Here is a 6992-nt window from a genome sequence, read left to right as displayed (position 1 = left end):
AGAGATAGAGAGAGAGAGAGGTGGGGTGGAATGGGTAACGCAGAGTAACACCCAAACGCACCAAGCATTCCCTACCCTATAGGAGAGGATGTTAATATTAGAGCAAGAAGCCCAACTCAAATGCAATTTCCACCTCTCACTTATTTCATTTCACTGAACATCTCCACTGCGCCACAAACACACGCATCTCCTGATGAGCATCAACGCGGCGCACAAGCGCGTAATATGACCTACAGCATCAGCACCAGCAGCAGCATCAGCAGCACAAACGTGCTATGCTGGCAAAGCCGTACTGCAGTGTGTGCCACAGTATACATCAAACAGGCCGCTCAGGAATCATTCTAAAAGTCAAAAACGCCGCAAAAACGCAGGTATACGCGGCGCCGCAGGTACAGGAATCACATTGCACAAACTGAGTGGGGAAAATACGCTGTCATAATCCCATTTCAATTTGTACATATCCTCCCATAGCAACATAAACACATAAATGGCCTAGACTCGCACCGGCAAACGTAAGGTGCGGGATGCGTTTTTTCAGCGCTCCGCACCATTCGCAGATGCGTCTTTTGCTTGAGTGTTTATCTTTTGCATTAGGTGGAAAATACACACGCGCGCACGCGCGCTCCCGTTATACTGCTTGTTAATGAAAAAAATACATGCATGCACGTTCCGGTTGCATATGTGTATATTCGGTCGTTAAAAGGATCTCATTTCAAACGCATATGTCTTACCTGGAGCTAGTTTGGCGCGGCCGTCGCAGTTCGCCTGCGCCCAGCGTCAGAGGCTGCAGGACGCTTCAGCTGAGCATGCCTATATCAGCGGGCTCTCCTCCTCTCTACGCGGAAGAAGAAAAAACAGCGTTGGCGAAAATGGTTTCTCCCGAAGTGTGCGCGAAGTTTATTTTCCTTCGCCCTTGTTGACGTCAGACGCGCGTGTAATTGCTGCTTGATTTGACATTTAGTGGAGCTCGGTACGCCAGCGCTAATGCGGAGCCTTCCATGCTGGTGGCGGAGTGTGTTCTGATGTCAAGAGCTCTACAGCGAGCGGGGTTCAGTTCATGCTAGGTGTGCCAACACTCTCGGAAATAAAGGTTCCAGCCTTTAAGGAGAACCTTCAAGTTCCACCAAGAACTTTTTATGCTCGAGCTCGTTAGAAAAACATCTAGAACCTTTAATGTGACGCGAAGAACTTAATTAATCTCTAAAGAGTGTCTCTTGAAAGTGTTACAAAGCCATCAATGTTAAAGAACCCAGAAACGATGCTGTCACATGAAGAACCTGTAATCTATCAACTTTTATCCTAGAAGATATCTATATTATATATGTATATATACACACAGAATATTTTATATATAAATATATATATATATAAAGTAATACCTGTACTTAATGCCAAGAACGTTTAGCCTTTTTGACAATATTATGACAACTTTTTATGTCATAATAAAAATTGTTATGTTTAGTATTATGACAATACACACACACACATATATATAGATAGATATTCTTTTAAGAACAGGTTCTTAACTTGCATGCATTTATATATAATATACTATCTGTAATTTCACAAACTTTATTTATCTCCAAAGAAGTAGGAAAGAGATCTTTACTAAACGTTTACATTTAAGCATTTAAGAATATAAAAAAAAGGATTACAGATTCACACATTAGATTCAGATTGACTGTCTTTGCATGCATGTAAATGACTTGCTACCAGAAAGCAGAAGACATTATATAATATTCCACATGCACAGACAGAGAGAAAGTCCAAAGTACTGTGCGTTTTGAAACTGCCCATCTGAGCATGGAAATTCTGTTGTCTGTCTCTCTCGTGCATACAACACCATACCCATTCTCTTGAGGGACCGGCCCACTCACACACACACACACACGCACACACACACACCTCATCACCATGGAACACTGACCCAGAATTCCCGGTGCTCTTGATCAGATCAGCACGGTGCGAGCGCGATCCACAATGACACTCCGTAGAGATGCTGAGGTGAAGGGAGAGAGAAAAAGCCTGGATGTTGTTCACATGCAAACCTCCCAGCGTGCCCTACATGAGGGGGTGTCATAAAACCATGTGAATTAGAAATTAACTGTAAAACATAACGTACAAGTCTAAGTTTCTTAAATTGTACAGTAATAATTCATATTATGCAATTAATTTTTAACGTAACTACGTGTTGTCAGAATAAAGACAGTTGAACAAACCATTTAAATAGACCACAAGAATGTTTTGCATGAGGCCTCTGTAGGGTTCCACAGGCTCACGTTTGAAAAACTATGTCAGTATTGTAATGAAGAGGAAAGGCACGGAGGGGCGTATTAGACAGAAAAGAAAGAGAGCAAGGGAAATGTAATGTGAGATATAAAATAGTCTCTATTTTGTTTATCGGTTTGAAATTTTCTGTTCTGCACGGATTTTGGAGGGAAATCAGTGCAATTTAAACATGTTACAATGCGTAGATTGGAACTGAGGTCAATTCATTCTCACTCCTAGCTGAAAGCGCAATCAAACTACTCAAAATATTTCATAAACGAGCAACACAACTAGCATTTAAACATATTGCAATGCTTAAAATGGAACTGAGGTAAAGACATTCTCAATGATAGCTGAAAGCACAATCAGATTACTCAAAATATTTCATAAACAAGGTCAAAGGATGTGTAAAAGTTTGCGAACAGCGGATGTTTGAATTCCGCTGATCTTTCTGTAGAGTGCTGCGGGTGCAGATTCAGTGTAGGCCTGCTTATAAGCCGTTCAAAGACAACCCCACTGAGCTTTGGGGCTTAATACAGATCTGTAGGTCTGTTACTATGTAGAATAGTGAAATGATGAATCTGTGCACTCAGCCTCACTGCAGCTACTGCCCTCTAGTTGCACTTCCAGGCCTTGCAAGGCAACTAGACTGCAGAGCTGGTGGTATACAACACATGAAGACTTCATGCAATAACCTTGCGTCTTAAAGGAACAATGCAAACGTCTATTTTTAAATGATCAATGTGGTATATACAGCGAAACCAAACGGATATGGTGAAACATTGAGGCGAATCAGTGAAACAGAAAGAATCAGGAGGGAGATGACAGAGGACAAAAGAGTCAGAAGGTCAGAGAACAGTCAATACCTTAACATTTACCCATAATCTCACTGGGTTAAGAAGAGGACACGTTTGTGCATGTGAAATACCCGTGATTCCTACACAGGAAGTGATGGTGAATATACAAATTCAAATTTTTATAATTGGAACGTTATAATTAGTTGTTTTCTAATACTAAAATATGCAGAAATGTATCTGATTAGCCCAACGGTTAACGTAATAAAATAGTATTAGTATAAGTGAGTTTAGGGTGGGACTATTTAGCAATTCTGTCTCGCAATTCAAAATTGCATCACAAATAAGTTAATGAAATTTTCATCTCCAGACATTAGGTTGAATATAGTTTTATTAAGACTTACAATACATAAATAGTAAAGCTTAAAAACATATTTTAAAAATGTCAACAGCAGCAAAAGCAAGAGGAGAAACCTGCATGAGAGCAGAGTTTGTGCTTATCATATGTGCATTCAAGTGAGCTACAAATCACATACAGGACAGCACACGCTAGAACACTTGGGGAAAACACACTGTTTCTCTCAGCCTGTTTCAAACTCGATTTTTAAAGGTGCACTCAGTAACTTTTCCCTTATTAAAAAAATTACACAAATACATGAGAAGTTTTGAGAAATATGTTTAAAATCATCATATGAGATAAAGATTCATATTGGTAGGTAGCCTAAAGAAATTAATACTTTTATTGAGCAAGGACACATTAAATTGATCAAAAATGACAATAAATACATGTACGTTCTTACAAAAAAAGAACGTAAAATAAATAGTTTTAAAAAATTTCTATTCATAATTCATGAATCCTGAAAAAAAAAAATCACCATTTTCCAAAAACAATAATAATCAGCAAATCAGCATATTAGAATGATTTCTGAAGGATCATGTGACACTGAAGACTGGAGTAATGATGCTGAAAATTCTATTTTAAAATATATTCAAGTAGAAAACTTGTTTTAAATTGTCATAATATTTCACAATATTACTGTTTTTTTCTGTATTTTTGATCAAATAAATGCAGCCTTGATGAGCATAAGAGACTTCTTAAAAAAACACAAACATTTGAACTTTCAGAATACTTGAATCATGGATGTTGGCAAACACTTCTACACTGGCACTGAGAACTTCAACACCAGAAAAAAGACAACAAATATTACTGAGTGGACCTTCAATTTATACAAACTCTTTGGAACATTTACCCTTCTGAAGTGAGTATACTGAAATAAAATAGAGATTTTATAATGATGCATTGAAATCATTCATTAATAATAAAGGTCCAGATCGACTGTTCTATGTAACACACCACACACACATTACTCTACATAAACACAAATCAGTGCATCGCTCATGAGAGTGCTGTCAACATTACATGTCAATCTGAGGTTTTCAGCATAATTATGTAAAAAGAACATAAAACAGATCCAGCATTACTCTGGTTTCTTCAACATACAGTGAATAATTTTAAAGTTGTGTTAGGGATCAATGTTCCAAACCCAAAGCAATAAACATGATTATCCCAAAGGAAGCTAAGAGAACTAGAAATACTTGATCATAATGTCTAAATGAAAGCCACAACTTCATTTTTATTAATTATAATTATATCTACAATTCTGTGTTAAAGTGCCCCTATTATGCTATTTTTACGGTTCCTAATATTGTTTTAGGAGCCTCCTACAATAGGATTACACGCATGCAAGGTGCAAAAAAACGCTTTTGTTTTCTAAAAATATGCATTTAATATCACCCCATTTTCCAGCGATTCTCAAACGATTTGTTCGAAGCAGTTCAAAGATTCAGTCTCTCTAAACCCATCCCTTCTGTGAGCCTGCTCTGCTCTGATTGGTCAGATGGCCTAGTCTGTTGTGATTGGTCTACGGCGTACAGAGCGTGTCGGAAACGATACGCCTATTTCAATAGTTCTGTATTTTGAACGCTCGATAGAAAATATAAACATCTATTAGAGAAGCAGTCGTCAGTAGAATGACGTGTTTGTGGGCGGGGTCAAGTTGTTCGTGGCCAGCCAACGTAGAACATAGGCGCGCATTATGCAAATGTATTACCCTGTGACGTGTAGCCGTCACGGAATTGGGATTGGAATTACTAACGACTCGTTTCAGCTGTTCAGAGTCGAGTCTTTATTTTGGGAGACAATAACTTTATTTATCGTGCACTTTCAGCTTTACAACTTTGCAGATCCTTTACATTCACATACAGCTACATTACACACTGCATGAAAGGCAATATTGGAAATGGCATAATAGGGGCACTTTAAACTCTTTTGGTATTAAAGAGACCATCTGAAAAATATAAAGAGCAGCATATGATGTAGAACTCTTACATTTCAAAATCTTTTTTTATTAAACTCTTTAAAAGATGACAACTGCAACTCTTCTCTTTAACGTACATGTTTGTGAATTTATTCAGTTTATTCGGCAATGTTGCTGTTTCATTAATATCCCTTTTTTCTTTGCTATGTTCATTTTGATTGTACTTATTTGTTGTATGCAAATGGAAATTATGGAGAATTCATTGGTCTTCTTATTTCTGTCGTCAAGTTTGTTTCCCTTGTTCAGCTAATTCTCAAATAAAGCATATAGAAAGAAAAAAAAAACTCTTGCACCAAACCTCTTGACTAACTTAACCAGCAAAAACCTTGGTCAACCAGCTTCTCCAGAAAGATCACCCACAAACCAGTCTGAAGCTGAACCAGCATGGGAAGAAACCTGGACCAGCTGGTTTAAGACATTCCTTGTTGCATTACGTTAGTTAATATGTCAAAAGTGGCCTGTTGATGTGTTGGAAATATTCACTGATTAATATCAATTCTCTTTATTGGGCACTTTAAAATTTCTGTCTCTTATTTCATCTGCGGCAGCAACTGAGCAATGAGTTATTTGTTGCTATGAACACATTTGAATTCAATAAATAAGAGATACAAAGAACAGCAGTGTGTTTGTACAGCTAATTGATCACAGGATGATGTTAATTTCTACACTGATTTAATTAGGATATTGAAAAGTTGCAATGGAATAATAGCATCCAATATCTCTCTTATTTTAATCCATTTATTATCTAGATCCACTCACATAAAGACATGGATACAAACCGAATTATTTTCCCAGGCTAAACTCTGTTCGGCAGTCATCAGCGTGTGCTAATTTTATCACCAGCTGACTCTTAAGAAACTAATGCTAAACTCTGCTGTGATGTTGCAAATGGGAATGTAATGTCGCCATAGTAACACATTCACTTCTTTTTCAGGTACATGTGAAACTAGCCAACGTGACGATAAACAACTTGCACTGACTTCTAAAAGATTGTTTTAAAAACAGTAGCAGTTCAGAACCGCACTGGCTGAACACTTAAGAAAGAAAGCCAGTGAAATGTTAAAGACTGTTAAAGGGGTCATATGATGTGATTTCAAGTTTTCCTTTCTCTCTGAAGTGTTACAAGCTCTTGGTGCATGAAGAAGATCTGTAAAGTTGCAACAACTAAAGTCTCAAATCCAAAGAGATATTCTTTATAAAATGAATGACTCATTCTAACACGCCCCCACATGTCTACGTCACTATGTGGAAATATTAGCATAATGCCGCCGAAGTGTGAACGCAATGAAAGAAGGCGTGGTTTCAGGAACAACAGTAGTGTTGATGCAGCCATGTCAGGGAGACGCTGCGTGCTTCAGTGCGAAAGCAAAAGCACTTTATTTGGCCTTCCGGAAGTAGATGCAATTAGGAATCATTGGTTAAGATTTATTTACAACAGAACAGCACAACCCAGATGTTCGAATTTGTGCAACGCATTTTATGGACGACAGTTTTTTGAACCTAGAAGAGTACAAGGCTGGCTGTGCACAAAGGCTATTTCTAAAAAAAAAAA

At 37.8% G+C, this 6992-nt stretch overlaps 1 protein-coding gene across 2 annotated transcripts in view; it reads right to left on the bottom strand.

The window, feature by feature from the left end:
- The window catches only part of LOC107599258 (uncharacterized), a 15610-nt gene extending 13706 nt beyond the window's left edge, over window positions 1-1904 (bottom strand). Inside the window, exon 1 of one of the 2 annotated variants that reach the window (XM_016290802.1) lies at window positions 1890-1904. The gene's annotated coding sequence lies outside the window, so the exon portion shown is untranslated. Of the gene's footprint in view, window positions 1-731; window positions 974-1889 lie in introns of those variants that run through there. The other variant, XM_016290801.1, reaches the window with a different exon arrangement.
- Window positions 1905-6992: the final 5088 nt, after the last annotated feature.

This window comes from Sinocyclocheilus grahami, unplaced genomic scaffold (assembly GCF_001515645.1).
Source record: "Sinocyclocheilus grahami isolate Dianchi unplaced genomic scaffold, SAMN03320097.WGS_v1.1 scaffold263.1, whole genome shotgun sequence".
Taxonomy (NCBI): Eukaryota; Metazoa; Chordata; class Actinopteri; order Cypriniformes; family Cyprinidae; genus Sinocyclocheilus; species Sinocyclocheilus grahami.
Note: the sequence above shows the minus strand (reverse complement) of the source record. Positions and strands in the feature narration are given on the sequence as shown.